A 16,635-nucleotide genomic window follows, 5' to 3' on the forward strand; every position below is an offset into this window, starting at 1 on the left:
TCAGACAGAATCCCTCATCCTGGCCACATGATAAAAACCCTCCCCTGGTCAAAGTGTCATAAAAGTGTGTATGCTCTATCCTTAAGGACACCTCACTGAGGCACCATGTGTTAGTGGCGGTACAGAGTAGCCTATATTTAAGCAGTTGGACTGGAAAAGAGATGCTGAAATGGATGCGATTAAATGAGCGTCCACTTGATAAGGGCCCTTTAAAAGAGCAAATCTCTCTTTCTCTTCCTAGTCACATGGAGAAAGCCTTATATTTGCCTTAACATTTTAGGCGCGGTGGCTGAGTAGTTAAGAGCTTGGCTTCCGAACCTGGGGTCCTGGGTTCGAATCTCGGTCAAGCCTGGGATTATGAATTTCGAGATTTTTAGGGCGCCCCTGAGTCCACCCAACTCTAAGTTATTTCCCTTATTCGCTATCAAACATAATAATTAATTACCAATAATTAATTGACTAATTTAATATTTTTATTAATTGATTCATGTTTTGTTTGGTACAAAAAAATGAATGTTTAAACTTGAAAGTATTAAATTGATCGAAGAATGCGTGAGGGAGAAATAGCGTTAACACTTGTTTAAGGGGACTAAATACAACAGTAGTAGTTTCCCTTGTTGCTATTAAAAAAAAATAATGAATTACCAGTAATTAATTGTCTAATTGGTTACTTTTTTTTTATTAATTCATGTCTTGTCTAAGCCAATGAATAATTGTGCGAAGCTGGACACAGCCACTGATGTAGCGTTTCTGCACCCCCAGAAGAGGGGGTCGAGACACGCCAACTCTTCGCTAACATATGTCATTAATCAATCGACCAATGCCCCTTATTTGAATGCTAGCTCTGACATCCTATGTAAAACTAATTTGCTCGGAACCATCACGTCTGCATGGCTCGTCGTCTGCTAACCTTTTCGACCTGTTTGCACCAATACGCTACCATCACATTAATCTTGCCCGTAAAAAGCAAAGTCTCATTGTTACACAATGTGAACCTTGTGGTGTCAAGGCCTTATTTATGAGTACTGTACTTTATTATTAACCTTAATGTACGACATTCTGTTAGGTCTAAATGACAGACTGGACTCTTTATTTTTTGTTACGTTTCATCCGTTCTTTCAGTATTGAAGATTATTACATTCTAGCCCAGCGGTTCTCAGCATTTATAGTTCCAGGACCCCTTTTTACAATTCCCTCTCTATGCGGCAAAATCCAACCGTTCATAAGTTTAATGAACTGTGCTTTTAATGTTTTAAATAATTAAATACATAAAGAAGTAAACAGGCCTTCGCACAGGACGCAAAGAAATTTTTTTTTTTTATATAGAAACAATGGACCTCATTCACCAATCGTAAACAAGGATAACTCCCTCCGTCCGAGTTGCAAAAATAAAAGAGTGATCTTTCCATTGTGTCCAAACTCTTGAACGTGCTCTGTCGCCTCGATAGTTACTACAGAGTAGATTACTCCCCCCCCCCCCCCTCCTTTTTTTTTTAACGTGAGGTAGAAATAAAAAAAAAAAAAAAAAAGACTCACGTGCTTCCCTATCTCCTCTATGCAACTTTCGACCTAATTCGAATCAAACAAGGAAATATCAACTGTTTGTTTTTTTCGTTATTTTATCCATGGACATCATGTGACAATTCGCTTTGGTGATTTAGGTCGACTGTGAAACATTGATCAGATCTCAAACATAACATAACTATATGGCTCTATGCCTACTAGCCTAGCTCTAAGTCTCTATAATTCAAGTCTTAATCTACTTTATTCACTACATATGTTAGAAGACCTTTTTTTTTTCTTTTAATAAAATGTCGAAACGTTTTTTCGTGATTCGGTGATCACGACTCGTCCATAAAACACAATCGTGCTTTCGGCGCTTGGATTGACCTGAAAAATCGGTTTATGGCATATGCACCGAAACCTCCGCGACTATGCCCAAAAAACATGAGAAAAACTTCGGGAGACAACCCAGGAGGGTTAGGGTCACACAGTGCCTGGAGGGGTAGGGTCACACAGTGCCTGGAGGGGTAGGGTCACACAGTGCCTGGAGGGGTAGGGTCACACAGTGCCTGGAGGGTTAGGGTCACACAGTGCCTAGCAAAGCCTGTGATGCCGCTGATTCAAAACTATCTGCACTGGCCGTTTCTTTGGATACACCAGCTTTGTGGAGAGGGGGGGGGGACTTGTGCGGACGACTTCTTTCTGACCATAATTAATGCCCAAGCTAAACGAAATGAACCTAAGTCGTTCACGACTGATGGAGACTATTAATTAGAACACTTTATTAGAACTTTATAAGTTGATTGTTATGTCCGTCTTGAGCGTGATCGTATTCACCAAAGATATGTTACGGATTCTTAAGTGACAAATGTATACCTAAAACACATAAACTGTCTCGTCACGAGCTTAGGCATGCATGTGATATTATCTAGTTGTACATTTTAATGAGACAAAACTAAATATGATCTTTAGCCTGTGCAACTGATTTATCATAAAGTTTTCAAGTATAATAATATTTGACATTTTTCTGGGTAGAAAGACATGCTCCAATTTGATTCCCATTTCTGCTATTCCGTCTAGTTCTCTTTGATGAATTGTCTGTAACGGGACCTGGTGGTGTTTTTCTTGATTCATACATAATACACATCTGCAAAATCCAGACTTTTGTTGGTTGACTAATATAACTAAATGCCGTAGATCATGTAGTGCAAATTAGAAACAGTAGCTGGCCCAACACTGTTTCTTAAGGTACCTCGAGTTTACTTTAATGTTTTGTTATTGGCAGCCATTTATCATTTCAGTTTGTTCTCCGTTTGTCACAGTCTCAGTTGACATTGCATGTTAAATGTTCACCTTGGGTTAAGAGGTTAAAAGACACGTGAAACTCCTGGTCTATAAACAGGAAGTAGTAGGACTAAAATTGACTTCAGGAGTTCAGTCAAAGGCAGTCAAGTGGTATCCTTTGGACAAGGCAGTCAAGTAGTATCTTTTGGTAGTGACTTAAGTAATTTTGAGTTAAGTAGTCTTCTGAGACAGTAGCCTACACTTATTTTGATAGTTTATCTTTAGAGTCAAGTAATAACCTTGAAGTTTATTGTTACCCGCTGTGATGCAGGTGTGATTTGACAAGATTTACTACATTGGATTTGGATTTATTTTACCGCTGTTATGCGGACGTGATTGTATTCTATGCATTGGATCATTTAGTAACTACCATGAAGTGTGCACCATATTGTTTTATGAAATAAATATTTCTTGTCTGCCAAAATCGGACTCACTCAATCTTTACCATTTGTGTTTGTTACGTGTGAAGTGTGACTCCAAGAAGCAAGAACCCAGCAGTCGACGCATTCGCGACACATTAGCAGTGACCAGTCTAATGTGTAATAGTAATACAGCATCCTTCAACACCACACCATATAAATATCATCTTCTACACTGTTGTTATAATGGATTAGTGATTTTCTACAAGATAAACTTATAAAAACAAAGTACCGTAAAAAAAAAAAAAAAGTCGGAAACGTTTTTCTGTGTATATTGAATAGAAGCTTAATTAGGCCTACTAAAAACCAATAAATGAATTCTCAGCAATGTTTTGAAAAAATATGAATCAATTATGGACATAGTTGGTTCATTTTCATCGAATATACTAGCTGAACTAATGCAGCTTGTCTTCGAGGCTGAAGATTAATGAGGAGTGCAGTATTTCACATGGCTACTTGGCAGCAGCTACGACCTACACATCAGGCAGCAGTTCTAATCATTGATTCTCTAAGAGACGAATTAAAAGGCCAACAAGACATACACAGCATTAACAGAAATAATGACAAGTTCAAAACGTGAATAGTTTGTAAACATTTATTTGACTTCAATCATACTTATACAGAACAAAATACAAGACTCAAAGCATGAAAAATTTAAACAAAATAAAATTGTCAGAATCCAAACATAGAAAGAATAATTTGATTTAATGCAATCCAAAATGATAAATATACAACTGATTTGATTGGAAAGTACAATGATACACTATGATTGATTTGATTGGATAGTATATTCCTAATTTTTTTTTTTAAAAAGGGAAAAATTACTGTGTTTATGATTATGCACATATCATGATTATACAAAAAAAAAAAAGCGTAAGCATGTATTTAACCGTTATCTTCATAATCATTGTAAAATAGTGAAAGTTATTTTTCAAAAGACTTTTTACATGGTGTTTGTTATTATTTCATACAAAAAAATAACAATAGAATAGTAAATGTGTTTTTCACAAAAATTAAGACTATATATTTTGATACTACTAATATTATTCATTAGTTCATAATATCAAACAGTTATAACAGATAATACCATAGTAAACAAAGGTTATTAAATATTACTCATTGTGATCATACCAATGAAGTTTTGCACTCGTTGCTATGATTTCATTTATTACTTTTTAATAAAAATAACACTTTGGATTTTTTTGTTTTTAAATTGTGCCTACTGTTAGTTTGGCTAGATAAGTTTAAATCTTGCTCCAGTGTCACTATTAGAATGCTGTTGCAATCAAATGTTCAGTAACTGAAGAAGACAATGACAACACCAGATCATGTCTCTTCCACTTGATGGAGGCCCTGATGGAAACACTTCTTGGTGCTTTTATCAGAGACCTCTGGCTCAATCTCAAAAAGGTCAAAGTAAGCAGCTTCAACCCAAAAACAAAAAACGTAGCTGACAAAATAAAACCAATCTATGAACGGCTAACTTCTGACAGTCTACTGGAAAGGTGTTTGCAGGGAATGACCCAAAATGCTAATGGGCAAGATTGTCAAAAAAAAAATTTTTTGGGGGGAAAAAGGGGCGGAGATAGGTACAGCTTTCACTCTCTGAATTTCATTTTGAGAGCTTGGGTTTCAAATGATTTTGTACTAATATTGGTTGCTCCATTAGCCTTGTGTCTATTCAGAAAGGTAAAAAAAAGATAACAAACGTATTGTAGTCTTTAGAGGCTAAAAGAAGGAGAAAAGAAATTGCAACAGCTCAAATAATTGCTCAGCAGGGATACATGAGGTTAGAAGATGGTAGAAGAGAGAGTGGGAAATTTTGGGGGCAAAGGAAGGTTTTTTTTTTTTATTTAAATTACTATACAACTCTCAAGTAACTTGTATTTTTGAATAGTTCACTTATTTATTTAGTTCATTTATTGATTTATAGATCTGATATTGTTACTAATATTTAAAAATAAAAAAAATATCAGTTAATCTTTAAGTAATTTAGAACAGCAAAATTTTTAAAATCTGGTTAAAGATAATATTAAACTGCATATTACTATGATTGGTAAATATTTGTAGGCTACCAAGAAGATTAACTTTTTATTTGATTTTTTTAACCCTGTTCCCGCCCTAACATCATGGTATCAATAGTTATTTTATGTTTGACTGCAATAATAGTTTCTTTTACTTTGTTATGTGAAAGCAAATGACATGTTTTTAAAAACTAATGTCACTTGTCAAATTTAGCTGTTGTAAAAAAATAAATATTTTGTATTCTATTGCATTCTTTTTTGCGTTTTGTTTTTCAATTGTGTGAATTTAATGAGTTTGTAAGTTTAAAGTAACTCTAAAACTACCTGTCAAGATACAAACTTTGACATCTTCACAACATATATATCTCTCTACAATTCCATCAAATGGTATTTTATATTTAGAAAAACAAAAAAGATTTGGGGAAAAGAATGAAAATATAAATAATAGTATAAATACAACAAATAGATTTCATTTCTGAACCCATTTCACTTACATTCTATCACATTGCAAAGTAAAGTATAAATAACATAACATTACTAAGGATATTTTAATCCCAACAAACATTTTTGTAGAAAACTATATTTAACATAAACCTTCAAAATATGCCAATTTGATACTATCTTTAGCATCAAAATACATTTTTTTCCAAAAAATACAAAAATAGTGATTTTAAAAAAGCAGTTTAAAAAAAATAGACATTTTGACTATTTGTTCCCCCTTCAAGAAGTTGTTTCCCAATAGTTCTTTGATATATACTGTACATTTGGAAGTAAATAATTTTTAAAAAATGTTGGTCACAATGTTTCTTCAAATTAATATACAAATTAATTTCTAGAAGTGTCAAAAGATTGCAAACCTTAGCAGCTTTGTGTCACTGGATGTGACCCAACTACTAAATGGTAGTAGCAGTAGCATTGTTTGAATCCAAGTTGTGAAAGAAAACTAAATGCTAATCAAGACAGAGTTACAAACAACAAGTTGTCAGGATAAACTACTAAGTGTAGCGACATTTCAATTCATTCACACACAAAAGATGAGACCCCAAAAAATTGTTTAACAAAAGCAGAAATTGAACATGAAATTAAAAAAAACAACAAAAAAAAAAAAACACCAATGATCTATTCCATTATTATTAAGATGAGGTGTTTTCTAACTACTTTTTCTACATACATTATTGTTTTCTTTCAAATGAACATTTGCACTAACTAACAAACTCCTTCCCACCCCATACAAGTCACATCAAGACCAAAAATAAATAACTAAATAAAAAGATATGAGCAAGTAGAACTTTGTTTTCCTTTCATGTTGCAAACAAAAAGAGAATGATGGTAAGAGAAACAAAATAAAACAAAAAAGCTTCTTATAGAGGATGATCAAATAATCCCAATGAAAATGTTAATTCAAACCAAAAAAAATAATAATTAGATAGCAAGTGTATCTCATGCTGGAATCATGACTCATTTGAATATCAATACTACTTTACGCAGCAATACTTGAAACAAATGTCTCTAATACCAGTCATTGACTGCAGAGTGAAGAAACTATTTCTACAAGGAAATATATTTTCATTATAATAGGTGTACTGTTTATTAGTGTGTTAGCACTCTAGAATTGAATAATCCTTTATCTAGTTGTTAGCAATATTTTGGTTATTTGTTCAATTAGAGTGACAATCTAAGTTAGTAGATGGGGCTGTCAGAGTCAGCAACAGTCTGAGTCGGTAGATGGTAGTCTGTCGAGCCCTATTTTTTCCAATAACAACTTTGAGTCAGTAGATGGTAGTCTTGAGTCTGTGACAGTGGAGAGGGACAGAGTAGATGCTAGCGACAGTGGCAAAGATCAATTAGCAAGACGATGAGTGACATACAGCGATTGGCATCAGATGACATAGACTCCTTTTAATGAGGTCTGCGGTGCTGGGCCCAGTGCATGGAGGAGGGAGTAGCCGTGGTGGTCATATTGGCATGGGCGACTAATTGCTGTTATGCTGATTATGTCCTTTATTATTTATCTCTAGTATCATAACAGATACAATAGTTGAATTATAAACATGGAGCAGAAATTAGAAGTTGAATAAAAAGAAGTGAAAGAAAGAATGGAATTAAAAAACAAAAGCTACAAGTGAAAGAAAAGGAATTAAAGCTCATTTGGATTCACTTAACCAATGAGGGCAATAATTATCAGCAGATTTTTAAAAACAATAATAGTGTCAAGAAACATTCTTTAAAGCACCTTCATGCAAAAACCTGGATTATTTTCTTGCGTAGGTCGAAATACCAGGAGGGCGGTGGCTGGAGGGTCAATCAGGGAGCTGCGCCCGATGCAGCAGCTGACTGAGTATAGCACCTGTGTAGCCCTGGCGGGCTCATTCTGGACACCCGAATGGCCCGTCCCCTTGTTGGACTCGATGGCGGGTGGGGAGCACAGGTGCCGAACTAACAAGAAAATATATACGGATAAAAAAACAACCAATAAACTACTTGCCCCAGATTTAAGTCTGGGCAAGAGACGCCGTATTGAGGCTAAAAAGGAGGAGGCCACAAAAAGCATTTTTGGTGGTCAGGTGCACAGAGGTGCCGAACTAATAAGAACACCTATGGATAAGAAAACAAAAAAAAACTACTTGCCCCAGACCTATGTCTGGGCAAGAGACGCCGTATTGAGGCTAAAAAGGAGGAGGCCACAAAAAGCTGTACTACCTGGCCATCATTTTTGGTGGTCAGGTGCACAGAGGTGCCGAACTAATAAGAACACCTATGGATAAGAAAACAAAAAAAAACATACTTGCCCCAGACCTATGTCTGGGCAAGAGACGTCGAATTGATGATAAAAAAGAGGAGGTCCCAAAAAGATGTGTTACCTGGCCGTCATTTCTGGTGGTTAAGTGCACAGAGGAGGGGAAACGTCTGACAAAGCTGAGCCCTTTCCTTATCTATAAGGGACTCAAGTCAGTAGTGGGAAAGCCCAAGAGTGTGTCTAAGCTACACAAATCAATGGAACTTCTTGTAGAAGTAGATAGCAAGATACACTATGATGGGCTTTTAGGATGTAGAAGAAGCTGTGATCTCCAAGTGGAAGTCGTGCCACACAAGAGTCTGAACACCAGCAGAGGTGTAATCAGCTCTAGAGACCTGCTGGAATGTTCCGAGAAGGAAATAGTGGAGGGAATTGAAGGAGTCACCCATGCCCGGCGCATTACCAGGCGCAGGGATGGTGAGGAGGTCGAAACTGCCACTAATATCCTTACATTCGGTACTAGGACACCGCCTGAGTATGTGAAGGCAGGATACCTACGAGTGCCAGTGAGGTGCTTCAGTGGTATTAGAAGTAGGCCTAAAAGATTAACGGTAGCACGATAGCCCAGCCTACTCAATTGTTTTTAACAATAGAAAGCTCCAGTGATAGTGTTGGTGAAGATGATTCGACATATTTGACAGAAAATCATGGTGTAGATGATAACACTGGGAAGAAGAAAAGAGCTAGATATGATGATACTGTTGTTGACTCAGATTCTGACAGTGACAGTGAAACTAACAATGATGGGACTGGTATTATTGCTGCTGAAACTGTCTGTTGTATAGTTAGCTATCGCCTATATATATATATATATATATAGATCTAGATAGATCAGTTGGTTTGATGAGTTAGTTATATTACTAATATTAGTGCTTTGGCTTATAGTAATTTACAGATAAAAGGGCTGATTAGTTGTTTGGTTTATTTTGTTTTCTACATATATTTTTATTGATTTATTTTTCTCCTGTAAATAAAGTATTGTATTTTTGCATTTATTGTCAATTGAATTCGGGGCTACTAGATCTATTGGTTTTGTTTATTTTTCTAATAAAGTGTATATAAGTTTGTTTTATAAATTTAGTTGGTTGTTCTTTTAGTTAGCTAGATTAGTTTAGTCTAATTGTTCTGAGTGACTCTAGCCCTTTGGTCACAGACTGAGGTGTCACAGATGTAACCCACCCAGAAGCGCTACCATCTACCTACTGTTAATAAATTAAGTTGAGCAGAAAAAGGTCCAGCGCCTCCTGACCTGCTCACATATATATGCTGACAGAATCATTTCTCAATAATGTTAAATTTCCTGTTCAAATGATTTCATTTAGGAATGAAAATTACTACTATGATGCAACATTTAACAAATTAATGGATTATTGCCAAATGATTTGAGTTCCCACACATTTTAAAATGAAGCAAAAAATGTAGGAAAAGTAACAAGAGATCAATTTTTTCCCCTCCATTCACAAGGGCAGAATCAACACTTCAAAAATGTATGGTTTGCCAGTATACTGGCTTTTGGGGGGTGGATTCTAAAATTAGTCCATTTCTTGTAGTTTTTAAAGTTATTTCTAAAAACAAAAAATAGTAAAACAAAAAAACTTCTTTTATGCGAGTTTATGCAATAACCTGGATTTTTTTGTTTTAATAATATTTTAATTAGTGTGTTGCTTAGCAAACATAAACAAAACATGGATGCTATGCCTGGATGCAGTGGTGTTAGCGGTAGGCCTAAAAGATTGACGGTAGCACAAGCTACTCAATTGTTTTTAGCTTTAGAAAATTCTAGTGATTGTGAGGATACGAAACTTGAATGCAAAAGTTCATTTGAGTTTTTCCCACCAAACAGTGAGAAACTTTAATTTTTAACTTAATTATTTTCATGTCCACCCATACTTAATTTCTTATAGGATTTATCTCCCCTCGCACTGTTTCTCACGGGACGAATCTCGGCGTAAAAGATTAACTAGCTTCTCTAGGGCTAACGTTTAAATTTTGACCGCTGGACTGGTGACCCACACACACAATAGTCACTGCACCTGCGCTACACGCAGCGGACTAATAACTTTTCACACCTATTTCTCTCTCTCTCTCTCTCTCCCCCCCCCCCCGGCTGAATACGCATCGCTCTGAGAATAGCGCTGCACTCGGGCCAGACAAATGCATATTCGCCTAGGACTTTACTATCACGGTAGGCGACGAGTATTGACCATAAATCGATACATGTAAGAAAATCAGCTAGCTATCTCCCCACCCGTTAAACAAAATGCCCCAACTATATATATAGAGAGACCAAAGCATTCTAAGTTAGGCCCGCTAGGATTCATACAGTTTCCTCTGTTAGGAAGTTTAGTTGTGAGGTTCATTAGGGACAAACGGGTGAGTGTAAAAATTTTACTATACTTATTTTATCTTATAGGAATGTGTGAGTACACATTAGTACACAACCACGTTCCCCGTCATTACATTATGACTTTATTATCTATGTACCTTGTACTATTTTATGTCGATGTTATATCTTCATATAGTATTATTAGTGCCGCTATGGTTGTCTACCTTTGAAACCATAGTTATTATATTTGATTTGTTATGGTTCATCCATTCCTGTATTTTAGTGATTGATGTAAACAATAACCTTTCGTGAATATAAGTACTGTCTAAGAACTTAGATCACAGTACTCTAAACTTACAGAGCCCATGTGAAATTAATCATTTCACATTTCTATTATATCCCTCATACATATTATTATGTCTCACACGCTTGTGAACTTATAGTTCCTAAGATGAGTTTCATTTTGATTAATTATATCAAATCCTTATACTGTATCTCGATCCCTAGTATTTTACTTTCATCTTATCCTTTAGTGCTCATTCCCCATTGTACTATGACTGATTGCTTATCGTCGTAATCAAATTTAATGGATGAATCTTGACTAGTATCATCCTACGTTGTATCATGACACATTTAGTGTGGTTATCTTACTTGTATCTTTTTGTCATTGAGTTATATGCATGCTTTAAGATTTTATACTTAATTGTCTTAAATGCATTATTGGGATTGATACCAATGCCTACAACTGATTGATTGCAAGGCATATGGGAATCCCTACTCAATGTCTTTAGGAGGTTCCTAATTGTCTGTCTTATCCCCAGCCTGGTTGCTACCCCCGATTGCTACAACTACCAGATCTCCTCCCAAAGCTGTAACCGGAGCAGACTACACCAGATACCCCCCCCCCCAATAATATTCCTGTTAGCAAGAAGGAATTGCCTACTGTCCTTGGCCTTATCATATTGCCCAGTGTCCACAGTGCCTTATACTGCCCAGTATCATCAGCCCAGTACCCGGCCTAAACTGTCCGCTGCCCAATAGCTATTGCCTAATGCTGACAGATTAGAGCAACCTTCGCAGCAGAAGATAAACTGGTGTTGAGTTAGCACGGCTCTCTACGAGCTAGAGATCACAGCTGAGAGTTCACCCCACTCCTACTTAGTCTGCAGCACCAACCCTCTCTACTGCTAAACAGGCAGCGGCCTCACCCTAGAGCCAGTTTGCCTACAGCATAGAGAACATCCCGAGCCGACGTCCTAAGACAGAGCCGGATGACATATCCTTCTGAGTGCCAGTCCTACGACCGCCAGAAGACGACCCACGGCTAGCAGCTAAGAAAATAAGTAGCAGACATAGGAACATTCTTCTCCTCCAATCACTCAATAATTATCAATCCATGATGAGCAGTTATGTTAGATATTAGCACCTTCATTTCATTTCTTAATTATAATTTTACTTGATCATTTATCTTTTGTAAACTTTCACTTATTAAATTATTTTTATTTATAAACGCATAATATTGGTCTGTTCTTACTGTTAGTTGTGGTGTGCCTGTACAAAATCTTATATGTGAGCGGGATAAAAATAATATAATTTCCCCTAGACTTAAACAAACAAGCCAATTATCAACTAATTTAACATCTCGTCACAGTGATAGTGAAGATGATTCGACATATTTGACAGAAAATCATGGTGTAGATGATAACATTGTGAAGAAGAAAAGTGCTAGATATGATGATACTGTGATTGACTCAGATTCTGACAGTGACAGTGGTACTAACAATGATGGGACTAGTATTATTGCTACAATTACAGAACCAGATGATTTTAGACCTAGATCTAGTGGTAAAAATGATGGGTGGCAATGGGAGAGGGTTGCTGACAATTGTCCTGTCAGTACTGCCAATACATTTAGAATGTCCCAGCCTTCTAAAAGTGGAGTCAATTCTGAGTTAGATTTGACAAGAGATTCTACACCATTTGATGTTTTTACCAGGCTAGTAGATGGTTGTATCATGACCTTTTTAGTTGATAGCATAAATGATTATGCTAAAATTGTGATTCAAAAACACAATCCTCCTACTGTCAGGTCCACTTTTAATAATTGGACAGACACAAATGTTGCAGAAATGTACAAGTTTCTCACAGTTTTTATTTCGATAGGTCTACAAAACAAAAAGTCTGTCAGGGACTTTTGGTCTAATAAAGACATATATTATCAGCCATGGTTTAATACCCTGTTTACAAGAGCTAGATTTGAGCTCTTGTTCTTTAGCATGATGCATGTACTGTATTTTAACAATCCAAAACAAGTAACCTCGGAAATTTGTCTTTTATGACAAACAATACCTTTGTCATACCAGACAATTTTTTTTTTTAATCATGAAAAAGTGACAACAAATTTAGAGAAGGAGACAAAGAAAGAATAAATAGAGAGAGAAAGTTTAGAGAAAAAGACAATAAATGTAGAGAAAGTTTAGAGAGAGATAATGTTGTGCATAAATGCAAGCAACAGAGCCCCATTTCGCCTGAAAAGGGGTAGGGGGGGTTCCGACAAACCTAAAAAAAAGCCCGCAATCATGATGCCTCAAACTGCCACGACAAAAATGAAACATTAAACGCTATATTTGCAATAGATATTTGAATAGGCAGCCCTGAAGAAAATAAGTTTCAAATAAGTAGCTATTTAATTTTTCTTTTTCAAAATATCTGAGCATTTTATTTTTTTTAAATTTCAAATTCAGATGAGATAGCAAATGGTTGGAGACGTTGGGTAAAACTAAAAGCATGCCTATGAAATCAAAGAGTGTGCATTTTGGTAGAAAACAAATATCAGTGCACACGGTGGTATGTTTTTACCATTGTGATGATCAAGTGGTCAGACACAGCTTCTGTTTTTTTTTAAGTGATGACATCTGCCATGATCATCATGCAGTAAAAAAACATTCACCATGAAGGCATTACAAGGTAAATTAAAATAGCTTTCACTTTAGCCTTAAGCATTGTAAACTTTAAATTAGACCTTTAAAAACTAAAACTGAACAACAGCCATCATGAAATTGCTCTGGCTATTTATTCTGATAATTACTAAATACACACTAATTGAACACAGATCTAGATCAGTCAACACTAAACTTAAAAAGGAAACAGTCATTACCAATCATCACACTATAGATCAATGCAACTTCAAAAATAATCTAACATACACATCCATAAAATTAAAGAAGATTACCCATCACAAATGGAAGCTCTCAAAAACAGACAAAATAGATACCTATCACACCTAATATTAATAGCAGGAGATGTAGAATCAAACCCAGGATTTAGATCTAAAGATAGATGCTAAATCTGTAAAAAAGTATGCACGAATAAACAGAAAGCCAATCATTGTGACACCTGTGATGAAATATACCACGCATTATAAATACACCTTTGTATTATGCATTTGGGAACAAAGACGCATTGTGGCAATGTGTACCTTGTGGTGATTTAAGAATATATCTTGACAATTCTTCTTTCCATCAGGGAAAAGGCACATCCTGTAACTTTAGCAATATGCTAGGGTGAGTCGGATGGCGAGACAGGGGTCTTATCAGGCTTTCAAAAGAGCTGTCCATGAGGGAAAATCTTTTAGAGATGCAAAGGATATGGTTGACCAGCTTTCAAAAGAGCTGTCCATGAGGCAAAATCAGCCAACAAAAACCTCTCATTTGTTAATTCATTTTACCAGGGACTTTTACTTCAAAATATTCCAACATCACATTGATAAAAGTAGAATTGTAAGATCAAATAGTGTTGTTACGAAAAATCATTATAGCTTATGTAAGCAAGATTTAGTATTGGAAGTAGAAAACATATGAGTGAGCTAATAAAATTTTCATTTAAGAGCTTGACAAAATGTTGACCAAGCATGACTGAGTCAATCTCGCCAAAATGTAGTTTAGATTCAATAACACTAAAGTTCTGTGGCTTGACCCCCCCCACCCCAAAACATTTACTTTATACGTTTGTGATAGAGTCATGGACTACAGAGGTGACGAGGACGCCAACACGTTCCATGCAAAACAAATCCTTGGAAATAACAAAAATAATTGAAAATATTGTTTTCTGCAGAAAACGTAGCGAAACAAACAAATACAAACACGTACAATCAAATTTGGGCTCCTAGATGTATTTATATTAAATCTATGTATGACATTCATCTTGGCTACGTCACTAGGAACACTTAAGTGAATGTCGCCAATTTGTTTGCCCGAGCGGTTTCACAAAATGTCAAGTGTGCGCATTTAGGTAAAAACCAAATATCAGTGCACCCGGAGGTGATCAATTGGTCAGACACAGCATCATTTTTTTAAGTGATGACATCTGCCATGATCATCATGCGGTAAAAACATTCACCATGAAAGTATTAGAGTTGGTTAAAGAAAAATTTGGGCTCCAGATGTATTTATATTAAATCTTTATATGGCATTCATCTTGGCTACGTCGACTAGGAACACTTAAGTGAATGTCGCCAATTTGTTTGCCTGAGTGGTTTCACAAAATGTTTTAATAGTTTTTGTGTTCCAGATAAATATGTAAACGATGGGGCTGAGGACTGTCCTTATGGTGAGAACCGAAAAGCAGCCTATGCCTCTGAAATCATCAGTGCGCATTCAGGTAAAAACCAAATATCAGTGCACCCGGAGGTGATCAATTGGTCAGACACAGCATCATTTTTTTAAGTAATGACATCTGCCATGATCATCATGCGGTAAAAACATTCACCATGAAGGCATTAGAGTTGGTTAACTCTTTCAGCCTGTTTTGCCAGTATACTGGCAACAGCTATACCTCATAGCCTGGTTTGCCAGTATACTGGCTTTTGGGGGGTGGCTTCTAAAATTAGTCCGCTTCTTGTAGTTAAGAGTTTTTAAAATTATTTCTAAAAACAAAAATAGTAAAAAGAAACGAAACCTTCCTTTTTTAAGCGTCTTTATGCAATAACCTGGATTGTTTTTTTGTTTTAATATTATTTTAATTAGTGTGTTGCTTAGTAAACATAAACAAACATGGATGCTATGCCTGGATGCAGTGGTGTTAGTGGTAGGCCTAAAAGATTGACGGTAGCACAAGCTACTCAATTGTTTTTAGCTTTAGAAAGTTCTAGTGATAGTGATAGTGAAGATGATTCGACATATTTGACAGAAAATCATGGTGTAGATGATAACATTGTGAAGAAGAAAAGTGCTAGATATGATGATACTGTGGTTGACTCAGATTCTGACAATGACAGTGGTACTAACAATGATGGGACTGGTATTATTGTTACAATTACAGAACGAGATGATTTTAGACCTAGAACTAGTGGTAATAATGATAGGTTGCAATGGGAGAGGGTTGCTGACAATTGTCCTGTCAGTACTGCCAATACATTTAGAATGTCCCAGCCTTCTAAAAGTGGAGTCAATTCTGAGTTAGATTTGACAACAGATTCTACACCATTTGATGTTTTTACCAGGCTAGTAGATGGTTGTATCATGACCTTTTTAGTTGATAGCATAAATGATTATGCTAAAATTGTGATTCAAAAACACAATCCTCCTACTGTCAGGTCCACTTTTAATAATTGGACAGACACAAATGTTGCAGAAATGTACAAGTTTCTCGCAGTTTTTATTTCGATAGGTCTACAAAACAAAATCTTTTAGAGATGCAAAGGATATGGTTGACCAGCTTTAAAAAGAGCTGTCCATGAGGCAAAATCAGCCAACAAAAACCACTGTGTTCCACCTCTCACAGTTATTTGTTACTTCATTTTACCAGGGACTTTTTACTTCTAAATATTCCAACATCATATTGATAAAAGTAGAATTGTAAGATCAAATAGTGTTGTTACGAAAAATCATTATAGCTTATGTAAGCAAGATTTAGTATTGGAAGTAGAAAACATATGAGTGAGCTAATAAAATCTTCATTTAAGAGCTTGACAAAATGTTGGCCAAGCATGACTGAGTCAATCTCGCCAAAATGTAGTTTAGATTCAATAACACTAAAGTTCCGTGGCTCGTCCCCCCCCCAAAACACTTACTTTATCACGTTTGTGATAGAGTCATGGACTACAGACGAGGACGCCAACACGTTCCATGCAAAACAAATCCTTGGGAATAACAAAAATAATTAAAAATATTGTTTTCTGCAGAAAACGTAGCAAAACAAACAAATACAAACACGTACAATCAA

General features: G+C 35.9%; 1 long non-coding RNA gene across 1 annotated transcript; it reads left to right on the forward strand.

The window, feature by feature from the left end:
- Window positions 1–3,526: 3,526 nt before the first annotated feature.
- LOC129922696 (uncharacterized) lies at window positions 3,527–7,589 on the forward strand. The gene is made up of 2 exons (XR_008774601.1): window positions 3,527–6,885; window positions 6,923–7,589. It is a non-coding gene; the product is annotated as an uncharacterized LOC129922696 (long non-coding RNA).
- The last annotated feature ends 9,046 nt before the right edge of the window (window positions 7,590–16,635 follow it).

Source organism: Biomphalaria glabrata, chromosome 14, assembly GCF_947242115.1.
Source record: "Biomphalaria glabrata chromosome 14, xgBioGlab47.1, whole genome shotgun sequence".
NCBI lineage: Eukaryota > Metazoa > Mollusca > Gastropoda > Planorbidae > Biomphalaria > Biomphalaria glabrata.